At 43.9% G+C, this 27,500-nt stretch overlaps 1 long non-coding RNA gene across 1 annotated transcript; it reads left to right on the top strand.

The window, feature by feature from the left end:
* Positions 1 to 73: 73 nt before the first annotated feature.
* Positions 74 to 22,822, top strand: LOC135391505 (uncharacterized). The gene is made up of 3 exons (XR_010422013.1): positions 74 to 2,018; positions 21,820 to 22,030; positions 22,087 to 22,822. It is a non-coding gene; the product is annotated as an uncharacterized LOC135391505 (long non-coding RNA).
* Positions 22,823 to 27,500: the final 4,678 nt, after the last annotated feature.

Raw genomic sequence — 27,500 nt, 5'->3', positions numbered from 1 at the left:
TCACGCATGTAGCCTTCAGCAAGGAGTGTTTGCTAAAGCAGAATCTCAGGTATGCAACAGCAGTTACCAAACTGCAAGCCTATAGATCCTGTGTGCAGTCTGTGCTTGAATATGCAGATGCAGTGTGGGATCCTTATACTGGCCCGAATATCAAAATAGAAGCTGTTCACGCACAGGCAATACGTTCATTTTTAAATATAATATGGGCCAAATACATGTTAGTTATCTGTTCACAGTAGCAGAAATTGGCATCGTGCACCATCTGTCATGCACTTGTATGCAAATTGTAACACAGGGGCATATCCAGTATTTTCCTCTACGGATTCTAGCCTCAGACACAATGCTAGTCACATGATCACGTGTCAATTTCATTTCATTTATTTAACCCTTAAAGGCCCGAGGGCATTACATAAGGGGGGGAATTAAACGCTTTGTCAAGACAGAAACATAGCAGAGGGGCAGGATATCTGGACTCCCCCTTTAAATCCACATCTAAAGTAACATGATCAGAAAACACATCCATCTTTACCACAAAGTCGATGCTACACCAATCAGAAGCTACTAAATTGGTATAATCCCAACAGGTGCCTTTTGCACTCATTTCTCCCTTGCACCTTATTCGCATTGAATGCCTTGCCTAATAAAATAGGTGCATCAATCTCAGTTGATGCATTTTGAAAAAGTTTTAAATAGAATATGTTTGATGATAAATGTGTTATCGTGTTAAAGTAGTAAGGTATAATGTTATGGTGGCTATATGCTACGCTATTGTATCGCAACCCTACATCGCCAAGTAGGCTGTAGTATTGGTAAATAAAAGAAGGTCAAGTTAGTTCTGTCCAAAGCGTAAGGTGGCAACAGCACGTGACTTACGCACTGTGCAATAGCACAGGACGTTCGTTATAGGCCTGCAGTGGAACATATTGAAAACTATCGCATTATCTTGTCAATAAGACGACGCCCAAGGGAGAGAGCACTACAAACACAAATAGGCGTACCAGATAACATAGACAGGCTATAATTGCATAAGATGCTTCACAGCGGTGCAAGTAAACGTCACCCATCTACCAACCCACAAAAAGAAAGCGGACACATGTCACAGCGGTGTGAACGCGGTAATACCGTGATAGCGGCAGCTCACCATACCCACAATCAACCAAAACAAAGCACAGGCGTAGAGCGCCATGGCGCTTTGACGAAGTGTACACACAGAACCAGAACACACAGGCAGCTGATAATTGCAGAATATTGAATCTTCACAGCGGTGCTAAGAGGTACAAGTAAACACCTTCACCCATCTACCAACACACCAGCAAGAAAGCGGATCCATAACTTGCTACCTCCCTATCCTTAAAGGGACTGTCGCATCCGGAACCGTGGTTACGAATCCAATACCAATGTGTTCGGTACACTACCACCGAGCTATTTGCCAAATTTTCTCCTTCCAAAACGGACCGGGTGATGAGGAATCGCATTTAAAAGATCCGGTTTCGTTTTGATCCTCGAAAGCGCCAGCGCCAACAACATCGCGTGACGCAAGGTGGAATCTAGCTAATCCGCTGTGAAGGACGCTGTCGTCTGCCGCCAAGTCTGGGGCTGCTTTGTTTTTTTCCGGCACGTCGCCCCTATTCACATGTCACACTTTCTAGTGACGCGGATACTATCTCTACGCTTGCATCCTTCGCGTGAGATGTCGTTTGGAAACCGACGCAGCGTTCCTGACTCCAGGAAAACTTCCTTCGAAAACCTCGATGTTTGATTTCGCACGCCAAGGATACAGCTACAGCCAGACCCCAGACGAAGCGAAAGTTGGAAGCAGCTACATCACTAGCGGGTATCCAGATGAAGCAAGGAGTGTTCATGCTGTCCGTGTATGCTCCTCGCATTTCACCGATAATGTGTACCTGGATGAGAACATCATGCAAGTGCAACTTGGATTGACACAAAAAAGGAACGAATTGAAACTTGACGCCGTTCCGACAGTGTTCCACGAACAAAGCGAGCCAGCAACTTCGACAGTAAGTCACAATGTCTATGTAGTTTCCCAATCGGATCTGTCACTCTTGCGCGTGAGTAACTTAGCAGCAAAAGACGAAATCGGTACAACGTAAGGTCTCCCCTAACCTATGATTAATAACTAGATAAATAAAATACAATAAAGAAATAAAAGAACATGGTGTCATTCACATGAACGTGATTGGCTTTTCTCGTTGTCGGACGCGTTATCATGAAACTTTCCCTGTTACTGAACCTGTGACTTTTGTGGAATGTGGTAGACATGATTGGTTTTCATATAGGTACTCATCCGGTTCCTGGGGAGCACAGACGCCGCACAAACACTTTGATTGTTTCGTGCATCGTAGTGTGAATGTCACGGGATTAAGTATTGAGCACTCCGATCATGAACGTACCAAAAGCAGTGGTCCTGAGGCTCGTTCTGTTGCGCTAACGTAGCTGCGGCACGTACATCACCAGCGACTTGCAGAAGAAGCTGATCCGTCGAATATGGGCCGTCATCAAACATGTATATTCGTCACGGGAGCTATTACTAAAGGCATTTGAACAGCACGATTCGCCACTTCCGCGTTCCGAGCCCTCCATCTCCGTATGTGCCTTCGCCTTCGTCTCCCTGACCTTGCTCATGCAAGCTGCAAGCCGCGGGGACTCCTCTGGCTCGCCGCGTTCCTTCCTTGTGACGTTGCTAAAGATTCTCAGCAGGGAGTTCCGCCTGACGACCGCATCCGTCGTCTGCTGTAGCGCCGCTTACACACGAATTATGCAAAAAGTATTCCGTCGATCGGAATGGGACTTTCGGAGTCATGGTCAGTGAAGGACGGGGAATCTCATTTCACTGTGGTTTCGGAATCGATCTGTGGTCGATGCGACTGTCCCTTTAAGAAAGCGGATACATGCCGAGCGCCAGAGTGCAATCCCAAGAAGCATCGCGATTGCCGGAAGCACGGAGGAAGGCGGAAGCGGCAAGTAGCCAGGTGTAGCCGGGCAAATAGCAGCAGACAGTCATCGTCAGCATGGCATTCGATCGGTGCCGCTCGCCAGGTGCCTCTCGCTACGGGTCGCGCAGCCTACCAGCCACAACGAGCACAGATCTCTAGGTAGCGCACGCTAGTATCCATCAGATCCACCAGTGCAGCGCAGTTTCATGTTCGATAATGCCTCCGCCCAGGGCACCGCCAGTGTAGAGCGCCATGCACCACTGTGGTTTCGGGGCAATTCCGGAGCAAGTTTATCGAGGACGCTATAAAATTTTGCCACGGATCGCTGCAGAAATCCCTCGTGATTGGATTCCTTACGTTTTTTTTGTGTGAAATCCCGTCACATTCATGTTATTTCCTGTCTATTTTGTACTCGTGTGAGGTCGTGTCGTTCCAATTTTGTACTTTGAACTTCGATTATGTGATTTGCTGGTTTTGTGTGGTGTTTGTTGTGTTACGTTTCCTTTGTCGTCTGTCAGCGTGTGCAGCGTGTTGCTTCTCGTGTTTCTCCCATTTCCTTTCTGCTCGGGGGTGTGGAATGCCAGGGAATGTTTGGCACGTTTGTTTATGTAACCACCTTAATATGCTTGGGTATAAATATTATGCTCTGCACAGGAAGTTTATAGCGTCCTCGATAAAGTGCACCGGTGCGCCCCGGTGCGACCTGCTGCGGCTTGCCATCCTCGATAAACTGCACTGGTGCGCACTGAACGTCCTCGATTAAAGGAGTGCACTCGTTCAGTGCAGCACGGAGTTGCCCCGAACCCACACCGAGAAAATCGGCCGAGCGCCAGAGTGCAATCCCAAGAAACATCGCGATTGCCGGAAGCACGGAGGAAGGCGGAAGCGGCAAGTAGCCAGGTGTAGCCGGGAAAGTTGCAGCAGACAGTCATCGTCAGCATGGCATTCGATCGGTGCCGCTCGCCAGGTGCCTCTCGCTACGGGTCGCGCAGCCTACGAGCCACAACGAGCACAGATCTCTAGGTAGCGCATGCTAGTATCCATCAGATCCACCAGTGCAGTGCAGTTTCATGTTCGATAATGCCTCCGCCCAGGGCACCGCCAGTGTAGAGCGCCACGCACCACTGTAGTTTCGGGGCAATTCCGGAGCAAGTTTATCGAGGACGCTATTACATATGACTAGTTATGACACGAAATGCCGAACGGCACTACAGCACTTCCAAAGGACTAGAATGATATGTGATACAAAGGCTATATGACGGTAAAAACATATCAACTAGACATATGTGCACTAGGGAAATAAATTGCGGTAAAGACAGTTCAAAATGACTAGAGGTAGAGTGAATAAGTCATAAAAAGGCTAAGTAGCAAGGTCTTGTGGTGAAAGCTCCAACATCAAAGTATCACAAGTCCAGTTGCAACACAAAGTTTGAAGCAGTCAACCAGGTAAGTGGGCAGAGTGCATTACTGGTTGTTGAATATGATCAACCTTGACAATTTCTTTCGCAGATGAGGCCTGGCTGTCACCTTCTCTGTATATTCCTTGGCAAGGTAGTACAGTCCGATACTGCTGTAGCACTGGGAATCTTCTTTGATCAGACGGATCACATTGTTTTCATTTGGGCTGCATTCAAACATATATTGTCGCAAACTTAAGCAGGGAGAATAAAGAGTAGACATTCGAGGTTGAAAAATTATTTATTGTCTCTAAGTAAAGTAAACATGCTGGAACGCACCAAAGAGACATGTGGCTGGTGTGTTTGTATGTCCCACTAATACGAGTTTGTACGTTAGGCAAAATTTTCATGCAATACTTTTTTCTTTATATGCTTTTGCCCATCTTAGTATTGTCCTATCCAATATGGAGTGGCTTTCACTGCGTGTGAATGCATAATTCAGGAGTGTTTTCATATATTGGACTAGCTGCAGCTTTAAGGTGCCCTTCGTGCAGTTCTGATTCCAATCATCAACCATCGCTTGAAACTCTTATCTAGGGAACATGATTCTAGAGGTTAGATTTTCATGCAAATACACACTGTCAACCAGAGTTAGAGGTAACTCGTTACTGTAACTAAGTTCCTTTTCTTGGTAACTATATAACTTAACTCGCTACTTTTGCGCCGTGGTAACTTTCAGAGGAACTCCTTTTTCAGGTAACTTTGCCAAAGTAACTTAAGCTAAGTTCCAAGTTACTAATTCGGTTTTCACTCACGTCCACTTATTTCCTTGCTTTCTTCACGGTTCTTCCACGGCATTTGATGTCATAAAACGTGATGTCCAGTCAATGACAGTATTCTGTTCAGGAAGTAAGAACTGCTGCTATTGAAATGAAGCTGAACCATCGTGTGCCCACAGGGAATAAGATGTAAAGCGTTCGAATTGTTGGACATAAACGAAAACTCAACGCAGGCAACTCAGGGTCGAAATCAACTGCACCTGCGTAGTGCTATTTTGTGTCCGAAGTAATTTGGGAGTAACTCGTTCTTTTTTTAAAGTAACTCTGTAACGTTTCGAGCTACGTTTCGGGCTGAATAACTTAGTTATTAACTTAGTTGCATTTTTCACACGGTAACTTTGTAACGAGTTCCTTTTGACGGGCAACTTCTCGATCTATGCTTTCAACTCTGCATGCTTTTTGTACACTACATAAAGTAAGATACTTTTGCCCCAGTGAATTTGTTAGCGTGTTTTAAATGCATGCAAGTGAATTCCTAGAGGTGCATATTTTGAGCAAGATTAATGAATTTTTCATGCATGTGTGTTCAACCAGCTTTTAGTACATATAAATACGGCCTCTACATATGACGCATGCATTATTACTTTCTAGAGGTGTTCTGGGAAGTCGAACTTGTTGGGCACAGCGTCAGGCCTCAGTCAAACGGTTTGGCCCGTTCTGTCGAAGCATTTGTTTTTAAAATGTTTGCTGCAGACCAGTGATGTCGTCGACGGCGTCCAGTCCTTTCGCCTGACATTTACCGCATGTTCTGGGCGGCCGTGAGGGAACCTGCATTGAACAATTTATGCCATCAATTACGGAAGGGATGACAAGGCTAATTCAAGCAAGCAATCGTCGATACCGTGACCAACAACCTGAGCCGTAGATACCACAGCTGACAAGCGCACTTCAACGCCTGCTGCGTGCCGAGACCATACCCGTGAACTGCAGGAAGGCTAGACTATCACAATGACTCTATCCAGATAACGTACTGCTTAAAGTTCAACGTTTAGATCTTGAGATACGATTCACAAAGTGCCGCGCACATGCTTCAACAGCAACGTTTTGTCACCCCGCTCGTGGACTAATAAATCACATTTATTTGTAAAACCAATTCGCTTACTTGTGAAATGTCGTCCCCGGTGCCTTGCCAGTACGGTCAGCACACCCATAACCACAGCAGGCGGGCATGACACCACAAAAATGCTACGCAAAGGCGCATGCACATAATGCAGCTGAGTCGCGGACGGCAATGTTTTGAGCTTCCCAAGATGGCGGCCGGTGACCGTACGGTTGCACCCTCAATCCGCTATCCAGCCTATTACAATAGAAATCAGTGGTCTAGCTCTAATGCTTCAGCGTGCGCCATCTGTGAGGAGGTTGCGGAATCAACTGAACACATTGTGTTGGGGTGCCCTCGTATTTCCCCCAAGGCGGGAACAGACTCTCTGGCAGAAGCGCTGGGCTTCGCCGGCGACGACGAGTGTGTGAACATCACTAAGAAAAGACTGGAATATTGGTGGGGAAGAAGTAATCCCAGAGCCCTCCACTAAAATCTACGGTAGATTAGTCCTGACCAGGACTCGCAGTTACGAGCTGCTGAGTCCGCCCGATACAAAGGGAACGGTCCCAAGATCATCATCATCGTGAACTACAGGGAAACTCTCTTCGGCTGTAGTTCGAGTCACACGGGCTCCGCCTCTCGGCGAACGTCATGTGTCACGTGAGAAGGTCGCTTCTGCCCGCGCGCTGGGGATGTGGAATGTGGACATGTGCTCGTAGTTTTATAAGGTAAATGTATTTTACGCGCACTACTGCATAGCCCTGCTGGATGGACATGAGATGAGTTTGTGTAAAACCGACAGAGGTTCGCTACACTGAGTGCATTCAGGTGGTTCTTCCTCTCGAGCGAAACGGGGAAGTGTCTGAAGTTTCACCGCTTCCCCGGGCAAAATAGGAAAGCCGACCGGTGACAGCGCTGGGTATTTGTCACTCAAAATAATTCATACGGCAAGGAAAGCTTTTGTTCGTTTATTAAACCAAGCATATCATTCCAGATTGCAAGGAGAAGAGTAACTCGTTCACTAGTCTTCGCGGGCAAGATGGGTGGGGGATATATTTATTAGACCAAATAAAAAAGGGGAGGAAACGCAAGACGGGGATCAGTGTTTGCCGAACGGCAACACAAGTGCCTGCTGCTGAACTTCGGAAAATTTTGCAATCAACAACTACAAATCGCAAGAGGACTGTTCTGAACTCCCTGAACTTTCGTCTTCTGTCACGTCACCTTAACACCCGGACAACTGCAGTATAACACAATTTACACTAAGTGCGACAGGTGTGAGCAAGCAGTTGTCTCTGTGATTCAAATGTGTGCTCAAATCGCTGGAAACATAAAATAAAATAAAAGAGCAATAGAATAGACTGAGAGCAATATACATGTGATTATTGTATCTGTGACTCTGTATCTGTTCTTGTTAATATCTATATCTCGAAATTCGGAAGCACGTACAACAACAATAATAAATTATAGAGAAGTTACGATGATGTGCGATGTTTATCCCTGGTAGCCTCAGGACCCTACCCTACTTCACAGAGGCTAATATGAGAGTAAACACGTTACACGTACAAAAGTTACACATAGCCATGATAATCTATACTGTTTTGTGAAGTAAGATAAATGTGAAAATCGCCGTGCATCGAATACATAATGCTAAATTCGAGAAGCCGTAATGGGGTAACACGCCTCGGACAGCAGTACACTGGCAACAGCGTAAATAATATTTCATGACGTGCTAGAGTGCTGACTGTTTCAACGGAACATTTAACGGAATGTTTATCGTGTTCTCAGTCTGACGACCTACGTACATATAACCGCTCTTAATACCTTTTTTGAAGTTAGAACTCCCAAAAAATCGCATAAATTGCCCTATTTGCAAACAGTTCTGCCGCCGTGCACATATCAATCTTACCTCCCCGCCCAGGTCACCGGAGCTCATCCAAAACTGCCGTCAAACTAAGGAAGCTGCCATTAAGCGTCCCCGTGTTGCCAGGCCAGAACTGGCGGAGCACGCTAGTTTTGGCGGAGAAAATCTGAACAATGGTTTTGGTTCATGTTTGTCGTTTTGTGACTGTGTGTACCAAACAAAGACGTGTGAAACGTGATAAAAAGCGATTAAATCTAGAGTGGGGTTATATGTTGTGTGTTTTATTGTTCCGATGTATTCTTTTAGACTGGCCTCCACCTCTGAGCTTTCTAACTCGAGCCTACTTAGATTTCGGTTTCTTATCCGTGGTTGTCAAACCTGTCAAGCCATAAAACGCGTGGACGTGTCTTTAATTAGTAAGTTTATTGGCGATTTCAAAGATATCGTGGTTACCGATGCCTTTAAATAGAGCCGAAATCCGAGAGCTTCGACGCTCTGTTTCGGAAGTCAGCAACATAAACATGAAACTCCCCATTGGCCTCTGGCGATGGAACTCCCAAGTTGTTATTGTTGTTGCCCAATAAATGCATAAAAGAGAACTGCAAGCAGTGCAGAGAGGGTGGATCAGGAGCATCTTTCTTAAAGTAAGTAGCCTGCTTTTCCTACTTTCATGTGTGTGAAATTCTTCCTCTATGTTTTTGATTGCATTAAGTTTGTCTTTCCCTGGCCGTGCAGCTTTGTACATCAGAGTGTCAATATGTACAAACATAGCTTTATATTTGTAACATTCACCCAAACCTATAAATTTAAACATCAGAAATATTTTACTAACATAGCATTGACTAGAGGGCACATGCCGCAAGGTAGCATGCCGCTTAGCACCCACCTTATCCCAGTTACTTATATTTGTTTGATCCCATCTGCCATGTCTTTGTTCAACCATCTAAGAAAAGGTACCGAAAGATACAGTGCAAGTTACTAAGAAAATAACTGCATTTCAGATACAAGTACACGCACATATAGGAACACCTTGTATTTTCCTCAAGATAATAGAGGCACTCAGATATTTTCACTCTGGGAATACGGCAAGCAGATGCTGCACCAACCCATTAACAGCTCCACTCGGGAAGGCTCGAGGGATGCATGCACCTGCAGCTGGAGATCCTATAGCTTTTTCCAACACATTTGAAGGTGTATTATGCGTGTGCTACATAAAGATAAAGAGGGCACTACTTCTGCTGTTTCTGTAACATTGTTAATGAAAATTTGTCGCCCTCACAGACTCCCACAACAACGTACGGAACGATATTCGATATGGGTTCAGCGACTTGAGGAAGTGAATGTGAAATCATGACTGCAAACACGACCTCATGTGCTCCACTCATTTTCAGCAATACTTCTTTTATAGTGGACACAGTCGAGCTGTACTGAAGCCTGGTGCATGCCCTAGCATTCTGGCTCCAGGTCAACAAAGTATACATGTTCAGGTGATGAAGCTTACACTGTTTCATTCCTTTTAGTGTCAGTGTGCCTCTGTACTTCTCTGTGAATTTTCTCAATTTATCCTGCTTGTGCTTGTGTGCAGGTCATGCAAGAGTATACCAACAGCAAAGTGTGTCTCAGATGCAAACCTCTTCAAGCATTTGCATGAAGCCATGACACAGGAACGGCTTCACTTGAAACTTGGGCCATTCAGTTGAAAGTCTGCTTGCGGCGTACTTTTTGCTTGAGCAAGGGTTTTCAAATCCTTTAAAAAGTAAAGTACTAATTAAAAGTACATGATTGCTGCCTGAATGTAATTTTTAAAATCCAGAAAAGCCAAAAAAGGGTGGCCAGATAGTTTGTGTGAGGCGTATTCATCTGGCACGTGTTACATGACTAAAATTCATGTACTAACCACAAAACTATGGCTTAAATCTTTGTGCAATTATACCAAAACCAAGGAAGAATCTCCAGCAAAGTGCGCGGCACAACGACTGTCTACATCAAGCAGCTATATGCTACATGTTCTACATCGTGGCTGCTCAGTCGATCATCTCTTTTATATGGGGAGTACCGACACTGACAGTGCAGCGTGGCGTAGTGAATGCTCCTGTGTAATACAGTCACAGCTTGTTGCAAAGAAAGTCAATGCAACTGTATTTTCACTGAAACAAAATAGAATCATCTCTTGATTGACGAAATTCACAAAGTCCTTTATTTTATTAACAGTGCCCTCTGAAACAAAACCCATTTCATTATTTATTGCAAAATTATAAGCCTCGCTTTATGAATCTCAATTAATTATAATATTTTGCAGGAATATTCACCATTCATAAGTTGTGTGTTAAATGTATTCAATACAATAAAGTAGACCACTCATGATCACCATCCACTCTTTTAATATAGAGGTGTACCTGTGTCGAACAGCCTGTGTACCTACAACATTATATTTACGGTCAGACTTTTTCAAGTTAAACTCATCTCCTACTGATTATTACCCCGACTCAGTTGAGCCCCAATTTTGGTTGAACGTGATCTCTGTCCGAACTCCAATCATGTATCATATTTGCTAATTAGTGGCAATATGAATGCATATGTATGGTGTAAAATTATTTTAGCGCAAAAATAAAGTATGCAAGGCAGGTTTGATATCACAACATTCAGCATTTGTGACCATTAATTGTGACAACTGTGTATTTGACTTCCTTTACCTGAGGTCCAGTTGCACAGAGAATTACGAAGCTTATAACACCCAAATGCATCAGCAGCACCTGATGTCATCCTGATTTACAGACGGGAAACTGAGAGACTGTACCTCCACATTTTTCTTCCCTTTTCGAGGGAGCATACCTAAAAAAAAGACAGACGCAAGTATTGTTTGCTCAGACGTAATGCTGTAGAACAGCATCCCATCCACGACTACGTTTTTACATGCTCCTTGGCAGCAGCAGATACATGTCTGTTGACTACTCCGTGAAACAGCTTCATTTTACTGTACTGTTCTCTAATGAAATCGTGACTCGCATTAATAAACAGATTTTCTTCGTTGCAACAAAGTTGTGTGTTGCTCTTTCATTCACCTACACGTTTCCCTCTACTTCGTGCATTCGAATAGCTATTCTGCCTGAATCACGGCAGATTGTGATATCGCAGATCGACCTACAGAGCTCTGTGCCAAGTACCGTCAACATGCGCAGTTTGTTACGCCACCTAGCCAACTAGCCCTAGACATCCGATGTCTATGTACCTAGCCGAGATTTAGACATTCTTTTCACCTGGATGTCTGGAACAGGGTCAGACACTTAACCATGTATTAGACATGAAGTCTACAGCTAGACCAATTTTATCCCTCCATGCAGGCGACAGGTCTAGGGTTATACATTTCCTGTACCTTACTTTAGCCACCCTTAGACCTACTTTAGACCATGACTAGTCCTGCTACCGTCCTGGCATGCATTCATGCAGAAATGTGATATAATTGATAGCAACACGGATCTCAGCATAAACATTTATTCACAGTAAACCACACACGAAGTCTACGGTACAAAACTCAGTCTAAAACTGGATTGACTCTGCCGCCAAGCAGGCGTCCTGTGTTTTGACTGAGGAGTGTTGAACTGGCAGCAGGGTGTTGATGGCCACCTCATTCCTTTCTTCCAATGAGTGATTGTTGGTGCTGCAGCACTGCCTCCAATGACTCACTGTGGCTAGAAAATAGAACAAAACAGAGTCAGAAAGCATTATGTAGCCTGCTAGTTCTAACTAGTTTGTTTAGTAGCTATGCACACTCTTTCACAGGATGCTTGTCTGGTCACATAAGACCAAAAACTGTGTCAACACTGACCTGAGAGACACATAAAGAAAAGAAGCTGCACGTACAAAAATCACAGGACTGTTACAGCTACACAACACGAATTACAGCAACAGCTATATATATAACAATAATGTTGGTGGACTGCTTATATCTAAAATTACAGGCATGTCTGGAATAACAAACTGCACATTACATATATGTGAAACTAGGACTAAATATATGAGTAAAATATCACAAAAATTATACGCAATACTGATCAGAAAAACTGCAGGATGTCGGGAAAAGAAAACTTGGCACAAGCAAACAGGGTGAACTTCACAAATGAAAAACTTTAGCTACAACTTCTTTGCATACAACAGGAAGGGATACAGAAAAAATATCACATGACAGCGAGTTTATGAGGGTCTTGCATCGCGAGATAGTCCCCCTTACATACATTCGGGTAAAAAAATGTAGGATGCTTCCGTGAGGACACACGTGCAATAGCAGAATGCAGAGATCCTAGCAACTGTGGGCAGTCAATTTGAGAATGAATGCACTTATATAAGAAAGTAGAATCGGTAATGTCGCACTGAGTTGAAAGGGGAATGAGACCAACATGTCGGAGTAGATCTTCATAATTGTATGACTGGAGTCCCGGGGTGTTACAGAAATAGATAGTGCAAAATGTGAAGTGTTTTCTTTCGAACATCCAATAATTCGCTTCCCTTTGAATATACACCTGCAAGCACGCTGAAGTCAGGTAAAAATGCATCCAGTATCCACAAACAGGGAAGTAAAAAGGACTGATCCACACAGCAAGCAAGATGATAAACACATAGTTATAGTTACAGGAATTGAGAAACCACATGCAACCCACTAAATGTATGGCTCCATTTCATATGTTGTATTCGTCATACATACGTTATATGCAGCCCACGTTCCTTGCTTTAATGCTTTTTTTTCAAGCCACTGTTGACGGTGGAACAATGCTGCGACACCTCGACAGAAGACTAGGAAGTGACGTTTATCTGTGCAGGCTTGCCCGAAGTCCCCGAAGGTCACCATACTGAAAACAGTCTGGTGGCCTGCCCACTCTTTATAAGTGCGTATGTTGTCATGGCAATGGAAACGAATGTGCATCCTTTCTCCACTCTCCACTATAAAATGTTGCGTGACCTGGGAGTGACACAGCTTCTTAAAGGGGCACTAAAATGCAAAAACGTGGTCACTTCAAATTACGTCACATGCTGTGTTAATTTCGTACCTGTTATCATAATTGAAAACTTTGATTCCGTTGTGTAGCTACAATCAAAATTTTACCGAACCCTTTCTTGCGCCGGCGCTAAGCAGTGAACGTCGCTTCAGTTCGTGGTGTTCATCGGTGTTTTTAGTCCATTCTGCGCGTGCCACGTCATGGAGCAGTCCCGGTGAAATACATAGTGCGTGTTACGAAACGTACTGGTGTCGCTGTCCGAAGGACGTGAAGATAAATGTTGTCAGTGGAACATTCGCGAGAACTGTTGTGGCTACAATTCAGTGAATCTGTATTCAAAAGTGCAGCAGTGCGCATCATGCCGCACATATATGGAACACTACGATCGGACCCGTTCCAAATCCACACTCCCACGATAGGTATGCGCACGCTTCTCCTGTGGTCTCATTGAATGCCACTAATTTTTGCCTCCTAGGGATCCAATTCGTTGCCGCGAAACTCGGCTCTGTTTTCATTGCGCTTTGCTTCTAAACGGTAGCGCTATGTGAACTAATTTTGTTTGAATTGTACCAATTGAAACACTGACTTACTTTTGATAGCATTTTTTTTTTTCATTTTTGTGCCCCTTTAATGCGATATTGCAGGAACAGCTGTTTGAATTTTCTTGAGGCTGTGGATTGCCTTTTGGAGGTATTTGTTGTAGGTGCTGTTCCCTTTGACGAGCATATGGCATCGTTCGAGCTCTTTCGAAAGGGCATGGATGTCACCAGTTATGCACTGTAATAAGAAAGCGCAGTTCATTGAATGTTACGAAGCATATACATGAATTACATTAGGAGAACAAACCTTGTCTGCAGTTCCACTTTGGTACGATGTTGATGGCTCTGATGGCTCTGTGAAGCAAGGATCAGCAGGATGCTGCTGAGGTACAGGTGTACTATCGACATGATGTGTTTCCTCCTGCTGACTTGTCAAGGCCTCATTTACACGAAAGTCCATGAAGAAGGCGACAGGGGGGCAGCGGTCTCCCAAAGCTAGATTCCCCAACTGATGGCGATCGTCTGCAGTAAGTGCTGGTGCATTGGGGAAGATACCACCAACTGTATTGTGTACCAAAGCTTGATGCTTGCAAAATGCACCTTGCTTTCCTGCCCCACAGGTACATGTTCCAATATCTGCATATACTCTGCACGTCTCTCCTGTTTGTTGAGCACTTGGAACAGAGTACACATTGTGCTCCAGAGAGACAATTTTGTTCGCTGCCCCCTGTGGCATCTTTTTGAGTAGCCTGTCATATAAGAGGCGTCCAGCAGCAACACGGTTGTGAGCGTGTTCAAGGATGCGTGCCTCAAAGTATTTCTCCCACACGATTGCAACAAAATCAACTAGGGCTACGGCATTAAAGGCCTTTGTTCTTCCAAGGATAATGTCTTTGAGAATACGGATGCACGCCTCGGAAAAGTTGTTTGTGTTGTGCCCGCGTGTTGGTAACCAGTTTCGGAAGAACAGTACCCATTCTTCTTCTCTCCGCAGGAAGTCCTGCACGCGGGTAACAAAGGCTTCATGAGAGAGTGTCTGTAGGTGTGCTTTTGCAGATTCCAGGTCTTCTGCAGTAAAGGCATACATAATCTGAAAAGGGTCAAACAGTTGCCAAAAGTTGCCAGGAACAAGAGAGGAAGGCTGATATCTAGATTCTAGAACCTGATTGTTCTATAGTAGCTTTAAGCTTCTGCTTTGTGCTGTAACTTTATGCTCTGTCAGCTACACATGTTTGAAATCTCAACAAGTTTAATGCGAGTAACTAAAAGGGAATAAATATTATGCACACGGATAAAATGAGAACTATGCAGATTGATGGATACTGTCACCAGTCTAATTCCTCTAAATCCTGTTTCTCAAAGAGAACGAGTCTGCAGAAAATAAATCACATATCACCCGAGTGACCTAGTATGGGTTCCACATAGTAGCTATGATTATAACTGTTACAGAAATGTGCCTCAGATGCAGGAAATAATAGCATGATGGAGATGATAATAGTAAATTGTAACACAAGATAAAAACCTTCTGGAATGCAGACATCAGGGGCCTTCTCTCAGCAGGGTTGAGTTTGTTTTTCGCTGACATGAGCCACCTCCACTCAGCCTGAGCCACATGGAAATGGCAAAGCAGACATGTGCTGCTGGGCCAAGTTGCTTGCAGAGCAGCCCTTTCTGCAGCTGAATCATCGGTCATAAACACAAGTGGTTCCTGTGGTCAGGTAATGTTAATTAGTTAAACAGCATGTGCTCCATTTCCAGCACACAGTGGGCAGTGTAACAGTTTGGGCCTCGTTGGCCTCTCTACATAAAATTCAAACATAATTTTTCACAAAATAAAAGCAGCTCAGGAATTCTAATGTGTACCATACTGTACATTCTTACAAGTTTTTACATGCAAAATTGGGTTCAGAATTCGAGGTTTCATGTCTCGAAACAACTAAAAAATTATGTGGAAAATACATTAATGTGAAAGATGTCTACAAAGTACCATTGGACTTGCAGCGTTCATGAACTTGGATGCTGTTCCTAAAACAAACCTTACACAAGAAAATAGAATAACAAAGGTCCTGTCATTATCTTTTGTAGCTGACATTGCTCCGTTTTACTGAATGCATATGTCATACAATACTCGGAGTTCTTCTGCGTTCTGTCCAAGAAATTACGTTTCACTTTATTTTTCTGAGTTGATATACTTATCCAATATGCCATGCCTTAAACCTGTGTTTTGCAATGCTAAAATCGCTTTCACATTGTTTTTGTGAAGAGATCGATGCAGTGTTTCACAAAGTTATGACTCCCAACATGGTGTATAGGTATTATCAACCTAGCAGAATTTATAACTTATGACAGGGTCTGGAGACTGGGTCAGGGACTGGCAAGCCTTAAAACAAATAGAAAAGTGTGAGCATGACATAAAAAAATGCCATTTCTTCATGTGTATTTTTCCTGAATAGTGCCAGAGTGACCATCTGCTCACCTCTTTGCCACCAAAGCAATCTGGATAGGTTTTCTTGAGGAGTCTAAATGCCAGAATGTATCCTTCAGTGCATTGTGAAGTGTCACAGCTATAGGCACTGCACCAGCATTTGTTCCAGCAAGGAGGACTGTGACTGTGCTGTGTGCTGAATCACATGATGAGGTTGAGTCGATGAAAATAACCTCCGTTGCAGTCTCCTTGCCCTGCAGTCTCCTCATTATTGGTGTAACAATGAGGATGGCAACCAAGCTGCTGTCTTCAGACTGGCTGCATTCTAGTGTGATGCCTGTAGAATACAGCAAATGATTGGTAGAAAATCTAGTAAACTGGTAAGGAAGTATGAAGGGAAGTGCCCCAGGACGAGAACCGCCGATACTTCGAACAGAGACTGTTGTTCTTCTGGGCACTTATGAGGGCGGTGCCTAGAGGGACAACAGTCTCTGTTCGAAATGCCGGCAGCTCTCGTCTACACTTCCATTCATACAGCAAATTATTGTCACACACAAGAAAAAAAAGCAGAATTAAAAAATCTCAAGTGAAACACAAATATAAAATGTTATGTGTAAATAGAAGTTGCAAATGACAAAGGTTTTGAAGTTGAAGCTTTAACGTGTATCTTGAGGGTTTACATGATAAGAGGTGAAAAGAGGAATGAGGTGACGTTTAACATGGCTTATATGACATGAGGTTACTTTAATACATTAATTAAAATAACCTTATTAATTAATTTTAACTAACATTAATTAACAAAACCTCGCATAAATAAAGATACTTCTAATGTTAAATTTCAGCAATAGCTCTGTTGTGCATTATTCTCACTACCAGGAGCGCGTAGGACCTCTTTTATAACCTATAGATTTTGTTCTTATTGCGGAGGTGGTTGTACCCCAGTCTAGGAGGCATAGTTCAAATGCGACAAAAACAGGGTTATACAACAAAAGCTTGATCTTAACTTGGATGAGGTAACAATTATGCGAAATAATTCCTGTAATCCGATAAAGTTTAATAACTAGTCTGGTCATCTGGTATACTGGTATGCTGGTCATCACAGCGCAAGTAACTAGTGAAAGTAACGCATAAGACTTACCACACGTAGCTGTGGGTCTACTGGTATCGAAACCATTTTGTTTTTAGGTTCTAACGTAATACCTTTTGTCTCGCTAGCATTCTTTTTTAATTTATTAACTTGTGTCCAATCGTGTATCCTACTTCATGCTGTCTTAGTGTATTCAATCATCTCTGTACTTTACTGCAATATCACTAACCTCACTGCCTTGGCGGGTCTCCAGTTAAATTTGTGTATCTACCCCAACAGGCATTTTGAACATCAGCACGTTTCCACATTTTGCACAACCGACAGTATGCAAAGTTTGAGTAGTACACTACTGCCTGAGTGCAAGAGGTGTGGACCTTTCGCATATCTCGTGGAAGCCGCTACTAGCCGTAATTGCGCAAAGTTAGCAGTTCACTATGAAGCATCGTCACTATCAGTTCCGATATTGTATATACTTTTGTGGTACTTTTGTGTACGTAGTCTAGTACTTAATAGTGCCTAGTCTTGTGCAGCACCTAGTAATGTATATTTAGTCTGTCTTAATCTAGTATTTCCTAGGTTGCCCTGTGTGCCGTTGTTTATGTGCTGGTATTGGTGTTACTGTGTGTATATTGCTTCAGTCGTTAAGCTGCATTTTGCGGCTTGTTCCCCCATCCGCACCCATCGGTGAATGGAAAATAAACAACTGAAGTGAATTTGTGTAATAGAATGAAAGCAAGGGGCATTTTGTGCAGCCAAACTGCGATGACAAAGGGGACAGACAGACAACATGCTGTGCTCACAAAAGAAAAATGGAAACTGAAAAGAGCAGTCAAAGCCATGCAGAATGCCATGATAACCACTCTTGTGCTTCAGAGCATGGTCATTTTAATGCTGAGTCGATTGTATAATTTCTGTTTTCTGAGTCAAAGATGTGCTTTGGTTTATGCGGTTGGAGATATGTGGAGATTTTTTGTGGAGAATCTATGTGGAGACAGATTTTGGACATATTTAGTTTGGTTTAAAGGATGTTGGTGGCAACTTACACACATCCATACCCACTATATGAGCATGTGCAAACTTCAACATCAGCTCAAATTTGATCAAATCTGAATAGCATTTCATGGTTTCATACCTAGCTCCTTGTACCTGGAGCTCTTCTCCTTCAATTTCAAGATAGGATCGAAGGCTTATCGGAGGACTATAGGGACTTCATGGGGGAGGACGATTTCTCTTTGTTTCCCTCTCCCAAATGCGCTACCAAAGGTACTATCTCAGGTGGTTGCACCTCCCCCCTCCCCCTGGCTTCGGGCCTCAGTGGCATTAGCTTTCAACACATTGAAACTTGCTGGACTTTTGACGCGCGGTGCGCACAGGGCCGCAGAAGTCGGGTGCATATAATTTTTTTTATGTTAGCGGCCGCGAAGTAACTGTCGCGCGCACAGACTGCCGCGTGGCTATGTATATACATGGTATTTGCTCTAACGTGTCCAGAAATTATATTGAAAGCGAGCGATGAAAGAAAGCAAGTGGTGATTTTCTTCTACTTGAGTAAGAAACAGGTACTGCTTCACTAGTAGCACCTGTTTCTTAGTCAAGTAGCTGAAAAGTAGCGCTCGTTTCTCTTTTATCGCTCGCTTTAAATAAACTTTTTGGCATGCAGTTCAGCCGAGGTTATTCGTTTTTCATTTCGGACCAACTAGTCTCCTGTTACAGTTACGGTAATGAAGTCCTACTTTCTGGGTTGCACCTGACCAACAACGTTCAATTAAGTTCAGTTTGTTTATTCTCCCATTCGGCGATGGGATGCGGCCGGAACCGCGCGCTCTAATAAGATGCGCGCCTGTCCGTATCTTATGCTGTTCTAGAACATCTCATCAACTTCGATTATATATATATAGAGCGCACGAAAAATAAAGGTATTCAATAAAGATCAGAAGTGGAGACGGTGCTTCTACAGGATAAGGAATAAAAGGGGGACTTTATTAAAAACTAAGAGGGGGTATTCGACGTTTCGACAGCAGCGCTGTCTTCAACAGGAATGGGATACTATGGTGGCGCAAGACAATTGCAAAGAATGAGAGGGGAATATGTACAAGGAGAGAGGGCAGCACACGTGCTTTGTCAAACAAAGGTAAAGGGGTACAATGAATCATAGGCAGTCAAGTTCTTCGCCGGAGGGCAATGATTTCCTGGGGTGACCAATCGGGGAGTCTGAAAGAGATACAAAAGAGTGTATGTATTCTGAGAGAATTAGGAATTTAGGTTGCGAACTGTTGAGAGGACGCCGGGGTCCTCGTTGATCTGGCTTTTAAATTTGTAGATCAGGAACGATTCTCTTTGTTCTCTAAGGCGTTGGGATGGAAAACCCGATTGCAGAACGAAAATGGCTATGTCGTTAATTGAGTGGCCGGGTTTACTAAAATGTCGAGACACTGGCAGATTAGGTTTCTTTGATACGTCGGACCTGTGGTTGTTGAATCGGATTCGGAAGGATGTAGCTGTTTGACCGATATATTGGGCCTTGCACTCATTACATTGAAGGAGATAAAGGACGTTAGAAGAGTTGCAGTTAAATAGACCATTAATTTTTGTGCGATAATTAGAATTTGTGCTTTCTACTGTGGTAGCAGTTTGCATTAATTTACAGATCTGACATCTGCGTCCGTTGCATGGTTGACAACCGTTGTGTTCCAAGGACTTGTTTAACTTGGCGTTCACAAGTCTGTCTTGGATGTTCCTTGCTCGACGATAAGTAACGCGGGGTGGTTCCGGAAACACCTGACTCATGCGATCAGATTGGGTGAGGATTGCATAGTGCCGTTTAAGTATGCGGTTTACGTCCGGGGCATAACCGTTGAAGCTAATAGTGAGGTTTACCGAAGAATTCTTATCGGCTCGGGGCTGTGTTTGGAATAGGTTCTCTCGATCAGTTGATCTAGCTCTGGCTATGGCATCTTTTACGACCTGATTAGGATATTTTCTATCTGCGAAAGTTTCTTCAAGGCTCTCAAGATGATTGTCTAGTTCATCATCGTTAGAACATATTCTCCGGTAACGCAGCGCTTGACTATAAGGGATAGCTAGCTTAGTGTGCCTGGGGTGGCAACTCTGGAACGATAGATATTGTTGGGAGTCGGTAGGCTTGCGATACAGACTGGTGGTTATGATTCCATTATGTAGTTTAACTTCCACATCCAGAAAATTAACAGCTGAGGAGGAGTAATTGAATGTAAATTCAATACTGGGATGTACTTGGTTAAAGTCGTTAACAAACAACTGAAGGTCGCATTCGGAGTGGGGCCAAATAATGAATATATCATCTAGGAATCGCTTATATAGGAGTGGCTTCAGTGCACAATTTCTGAGGAACGGTTCTTCCAAGGATGCCATGAAGATATTTGCATAGTTAGGGGCCATTTTTGTTCCCATTGCTGTACCATTGACCTGTATGTAGTGTTTGTCGTCGAATTCAAAGTTATTGCATGTTAGGATCAGATTCAGGAGCTCCGTGAGGACAGACGTATCATAACCCTGATCGGGTTGATTCTTAAATGCACGCTCTGCTGCTGCTATTCCATCTGAGTGAGGAATGTTAGTATACAGGGAAGTGACATCTAGGGTTGCTAACAGACAGTTAGGGGGAACGTTTATTTTACGTATATCTTGAAGGAAATGGTTGGTATCCTTAACGTATGAGTCGAATTTAGACGGGATGGGCTTGAGGAGATGATCCACGAATGATGAAAGATTCTCAGTGGCTGTACCATTACAGGAAACAATCGGTCTTCCGGGGTTACCCGGCTTATGTATCTTGGGGAGCATGTAAAATCTACCAGGCCTAGGGTCCTTTGGGAGTAAATACTGGTACAAGCTCTCGTCAATCTTTTTAGCGTTTTTTAATCTTGTTAGGACTTTGGTTACATTGGCACTAATTTCGGGGGTAGGGTCAGTTTCGAGAGCTCTGTAAAATTCCGCGCACTGAAGTTGGCGGAGGCCTTCTGTAACGTATGATTGTTTATCCATTACAACTATCGCGCCTCCTTTATCTGCCCTCTTAATTACGATATCCTTGTCGTTCTCTAATGCCGACAAGCTTTCTTGCTCCTGCTTAGTGAGGTTATACCTGAGTTTGCGTTTGGCGCTGTCCTGATACGCACGGAAGATATCCTTCTGAACTGCTTTAATGTACAAATCAAGGGTTTTATCTCGGTTAGGTTCTGGAGTGAACTCTGATTTTATACGAAACGGATTACTGTTCGACTCTGTCTTTTCATGAAAATATTCTGCAAGCCGTAGCCTCCGGGCAAAGTTATCAAGATCTAAATGTAACTGGTATTCATCCACTCTTGCATCATTAGGGCAGAACGATAATCCTTTACCAAGTAGGGAACGATCGAAGACAGCGCTGCTGTCGAAACGTCGAATACCCCCTCTTAGTTTTTAATAAAGTCCCCCTTTTATTCCTTATCCTGTAGAAGCACCGTCTCCACTTCTGATCTTTATTGAATACCTTTATTTTTCGTGGTCAACCGCATTCGTTTATTTCAACTTGTACCTCTACGATGACCACCGACAGAAGCGGACCCAAGATGCCCATCAGGAAGTACCCTTTTTATGCCCCCGTTGTTGCTGTTCTTGGTGACTCCCAAACTAAACACTTACGGTTCCATTTTGACCCCAGATCCCGAACTGCCCCAACGATGTTCGTGACCAGGAGCGGAGGCCGCATTGCGGACTTCTTGGAGGAGGTTGACCAGCTACCCCCCAGCGTGCGCGTCGTCGTCCTGCACTGTGGGACAAACGACATGCCATACAGCGACCCCGACTCGGCCATCCGGCACTACGTGCAGCTTCTGGATCACATTCGTTCCCGCGGGAACATCGATCTTGTGGTATGTACTCTTATTCTACCCCGCTCCTTCAACCGCCGTCGATCTTATCCCGACAGGCGCCGTGAGTTCCAATGTAACCCGCGGGCGTACGGCTTCAACATGCGGCTGCGAGACCTGTGCAAGCGATCGCCGGACCTCTACTTTCTGGACCACGGCTTTCATCGACAACCCCCGACGAGAGTCCTAGCAGCCGACGGCCTGCACCCTAACTTCGAGGGAGTCCGGCAGATAGCACACCGAGTGCGAACCCTACTGCCCCGGCTTCTACGTCGGCTGCCTGTCCACAAGGAAGGAGTCACCGGGACGCCTGATCCAGTATGGCCCACAATCCAGGAAGCAGCAGCGAGCAGTCGGAGCCACGTCCACGTTCAGAAGACGTCTAAGAAGCAGGATTGACTAACCGGTGAGTCTGAACCAATTTATCCCGGCGAAACTACTAGCAGTGACACTCAGGCGTTTTTCCAACTCAGAAAAATCGCGGACAAAATTGCGCGCTACTCCTCTCACCTTAATACTCTTGTAACATATGAAAGGAGTGGAAAATGCCCGCGAGGACTGCAGATTCGTAAGATATCTACGTTCCCTCTTAACCAAAACCTTGAAAAAGAGTGGTTATCAACCCTGCACAATACGTCCCAAGCCCTAACCAAAATACTAATTATGCAGTGTCAAGATACAATAAATTCCCTGTCAGAGGAGGCAAACACCGTCTCAAACGAAACCACCTTATCTGAGTCTCATAGAGCAGAACTAGACGAGTTCTTTCAAAAGAAACGTGTGAGCCTAAAACTACAGAAAGAAAAAAAGCTCACTTGGGATAACATACAACATCATACCGCCGATAACACCGCCTCAAACGCGCCCAATTTCTTGTCCACTTCTGCCGGAGCCTCAAACCCTAATCTGCAGCACGCCCCTGAAACGCATCTAACTAATAATTCCCCTCCAATGCGTGATGCCGACCGACAACCAAAAGATCGTAACGTTATCAACCTTTCTTTACGTGAACTTACGAACTCCGATCGTTCCCTACTTGGTAAAGGATTATCGTTCTGCCCTAATGATGCAAGAGTGGATGAATACCAGTTACATTTAGATCTTGATAACTTTGCCCGGAGGCTACGGCTTGCAGAATATTTTCATGAAAAGACAGAGTCGAACAGTAATCCGTTTCGTATAAAATCAGAGTTCACTCCAGAACCTAACCGAGATAAAACCCTTGATTTGTACATTAAAGCAGTTCAGAAGGATATCTTCCGTGCGTATCAGGACAGCGCCAAACGCAAACTCAGGTATAACCTCACTAAGCAGGAGCAAGAAAGCTTGTCGGCATTAGAGAACGACAAGGATATCGTAATTAAGAGGGCAGATAAAGGAGGCGCGATAGTTGTAATGGATAAACAATCATACGTTACAGAAGGCCTCCGCCAACTTCAGTGCGCGGAATTTTACAGAGCTCTCGAAACTGACCCTGCCCCCGAAATTAGTGCCAATGTAACCAAAGTCCTAACAAGATTAAAAAACGCTAAAAAGATTGTCGAGAGCTTGTACCAGTATTTACTCCCAAAGGACCCTAGGCCTGGTAGATTTTACATGCTCCCCAAGATACATAAGCCGGGTAACCCCGGAAGACCGATTGTTTCCTGTAATGGTACAGCCACTGAGAATCTTTCATCATTCGTGGATCATCTCCTCAAGCCCATCCCGTCTAAATTCGACTCATACGTTAAGGATACCAACCATTTCCTTCAAGATATACGTAAAATAAACGTTCCCCCTAACTGTCTGTTAGCAACCCTAGATGTCACTTCCCTGTATACTAACATTCCTCACTCAGATGGAATAGCAGCAGCAGAGCGTGCATTTAAGAATCAACCCGATCAGGGTTATGATACGTCTGTCCTCACGGAGCTCCTGAATCTGATCCTAACATGCAATAACTTTGAATTCGACGACAAACACTACATACAGGTCAATGGTACAGCAATGGGAACAAAAATGGCCCCTAACTATGCAAATATCTTCATGGCATCCTTGGAAGAACCGTTCCTCAGAAATTGTGCACTGAAGCCACTCCTATATAAGCGATTCCTAGATGATATATTCATTATTTGGCCCCACTCCGAATGCGACCTTCAGTTGTTTGTTAACGACTTTAACCAAGTACATCCCAGTATTGAATTTACATTCAATTACTCCTCCTCAGCTGTTAATTTTCTGGATGTGGAAGTTAAACTACATAATGGAATCATAACCACCAGTCTGTATAGCAAGCCTACCGACTCCCAACAATATCTATCGTTCCAGAGTTGCCACCCCAGGCACACTAAGCTAGCTATCCCTTATAGTCAAGCGCTGCGTTACCGGAGAATATGTTCTAACGATGATGAACTAGACAATCATCTTGAGAGCCTTGAAGAAACTTTCGCAGATAGAAAATATCCTAATCAGGTCGTAAAAGATGCCATAGCCAGAGCTAGATCAACTGATCGAGAGAACCTATTCCAAACACAGCCCCGAGCCGATAAGAATTCTTCGGTAAACCTCACTATTAGCTTCAACGGTTATGCCCCGGACGTAAACCGCATACTTAAACGGCACTATGCAATCCTCACCCAATCTGATCGCATGAGTCAGGTGTTTCCGGAACCACCCCGCGTTACTTATCGTCGAGCAAGGAACATCCAAGACAGACTTGTGAACGCCAAGTTAAACAAGTCCTTGGAACACAACGGTTGTCAACCATGCAACGGACGCAGATGTCAGATCTGTAAATTAATGCAAACTGCTACCACAGTAGAAAGCACAAATTCTAACTATCGCACAAAAATTAATGGTCTATTTAACTGCAACTCTTCTAACGTCCTTTATCTCCTTCAATGTTTCAATGTAATGAGTGCAAGGCCCAATATATCGGTCAAACAGCTACATCCTTCCGAATCCGATTCAACAACCACAGGTCCGACGTATCAAAGAAACCTAATCTGCCAGTGTCTCGACATTTTAGTAAACCCGGCCACTCAATTAACGACATAGCCATTTTCGTTCTGCAATCGGGTTTTCCATCCCAACGCCTTAGAGAACAAAGAGAATCGTTCCTGATCTACAAATTTAAAAGCCAGATCAACGAGGACCCCGGCGTCCTCTCAACAGTTCGCAACCTAAATTCCTAATTCTCTCAGAATACATACACTCTTTTGTATCTCTTTCAGACTCCCCGGTTGGTCACCCCAGGAAATCATTGCCCTCCGGCGAAGAACTTGACTGCCTATGATTCATTGTACCCCTTTACCTTTGTTTGACAAAGCACGTGTGCTGCCCTCTCTCCTTGTACATATTCCCCTCTCATTCTTTGCAATTGTCTTGCGTCACCATAGTATCCCATTCCTGTTAAAGACAGCGCTGCTGTCGAAACGTCGAATACCCCCTCTTAGTTTTTAATAAAGTCCCCCTTTTATTCCTTATCCTGTAGAAGCACCGTCTCCACTTCTGATCTTTATTGAATACCTATATATATATATATATATAGAACAAATAGGTTAATATATCAGACGGCTACGAAGTTGAATAAAAGTGAAATAATAAGACTTGGACTACAGATTACAGGAACGTTAACAAAAACTAATTTATTTAATGGGCAATTTAACACATAGATTAAAAAAAAAAAAAAAAAAAAAAAAGAATGGTCGACGTTTCGACAGTGGCACTGTCTTCGTCAGGACAAAAGAGGTACAAGGGTTGCATATTGCTTAAATAGGTTTCCTGGGTGACGTCACAATCGGTGCAAGTATGCCACGTGGCAGTTGTCTGAGTCATATTCTGGAACATTCCGCAAGGTCAAGTCCGGGTGGTGATGTCATCTTTCTTGGGGAGCCAGCTCAGGGTGAGCTGCACTGAGGCCATAGCTGAAAAGAAAACAAAGGAAAATAAAAGGAAAAAAAATGGGAAAGTATATCCCATCTAGACGACCAGATTCCTTACTGTTGAAAGTACACCGGGATCTTCGTTAATGATTGATTGGAATTTGTAAATGAGGTAAGACTCGCGTTGTTCCCTGCCTCTATCGGAGCTAAAGTTTGATTGAAGAATAAAAAGGGCAACGTCATTTATTGAATGACCCGGCTGGTTGAAATGACGAGAAACAGGAAGATTTGGCTTTTTATTAACGTCCGACCGGTGGTTGTTGAACCTGATCCGAAAAGATGTTTTGGTTTGACCTACGTATTGTGCTTGACACGCGTTGCACTGAATGGCATAAATGACGTTGGATGAATTGCAGTCAAAGTCACCATGAATTTTGACGAAGAAATTAGAATTTGTGCTGTTAAGCACGTGGGCACTTCGCATTAGTTTGCATATTTGACATCTGCGGCCATTGCACGGGTGGCAGCCTGCCGTCGGACTTGTTGGTCGGTTGACTTTGGAGCTGACTAGATTATCGTGGAGGTTTTGCGAGCGCCTGTAGGTCACACGTGGCGGTTCCGGGAAGATTTGTCGCATGCGCTCTGACTGACAAAGAATACTGTGGTGGCGATTAAGTATACTGTTGATGTTGGAAACATTATTGTTGAATGTTACAACGAGGTTGACGGAACCATTGTCTGATTTGCGGTTGCGGTTTTGGAACAGAGCTTTGCGATCTGCCCTGCGGGCCTTCCTTATTGCGTCCTCAACTAAACTGGGTGGGAATTGGCGACTGATGAATGTTTGCTTGAGTTGGTTCAAATTTCTATCCAGATCACTGTCGCTGGAACAGATGCGTCTATAACGAAGTGCCTGGCTGTAGGGGATAGCAAGTTTAGTGTGCCGCGGGTGGCAACTCTTGAAAGCTAGGTACTGCTGGGAGTCCGTAGGTTTACGGAACAGGTCCGTAGTTAGGACCCCGTCCGTTAACTTTACCTGGACATCTAAGAAGTTAACAGTTAGAGCTGAGTAAGAATGGGTGAATTTGATAGACTGATGTGCTTGGTTAAAATTGTTAATGAATATATTGAGATCGTCCTCGGAATATGGCCAAACCATAAAGATGTCGTCCAGAAAACGCTTGTACAACGTCGGCTTTTTCTCGCATTGGAACAGAAATGCCTCCTCCAGATTACCCATAAAGATGTTTGCATAATTTGGTGCCATCTTAGTGCCCATAGCCGTGCCACTGACTTGCAAGTAATGTTTACCATCAAATTCAAAGTTGTTATTTTTCAGAATAAGGTTAAGGAATGTGAATAGAACACAAGGATCGTATGAGTTGTCCGAATATTTTAAAAACGCCCTTTGAGCTGCAGCAATGCCATCTTCGTGGGGGATGTTGGTATAGAGGGAAGAAACGTCTAGCGTGACCAGCAAACTTGAGGGAGGAGGTTGGCACTGACTTAATATTTCCAGGAAGTGATTTGTATCTTTAATGTAGGATGGAAGTTTTGGGGGTATATCTTTAAGAAGATAATCTACAAAGCTGGAAATATTTTCGGTA

Source organism: Ornithodoros turicata, chromosome 4, assembly GCF_037126465.1.
Source record: "Ornithodoros turicata isolate Travis chromosome 4, ASM3712646v1, whole genome shotgun sequence".
Taxonomy (NCBI): domain Eukaryota; kingdom Metazoa; phylum Arthropoda; class Arachnida; order Ixodida; family Argasidae; genus Ornithodoros; species Ornithodoros turicata.
The sequence above is the reverse complement of the archived record's forward strand: the minus strand, read 5'-3'. Positions and strand labels throughout refer to the sequence as shown.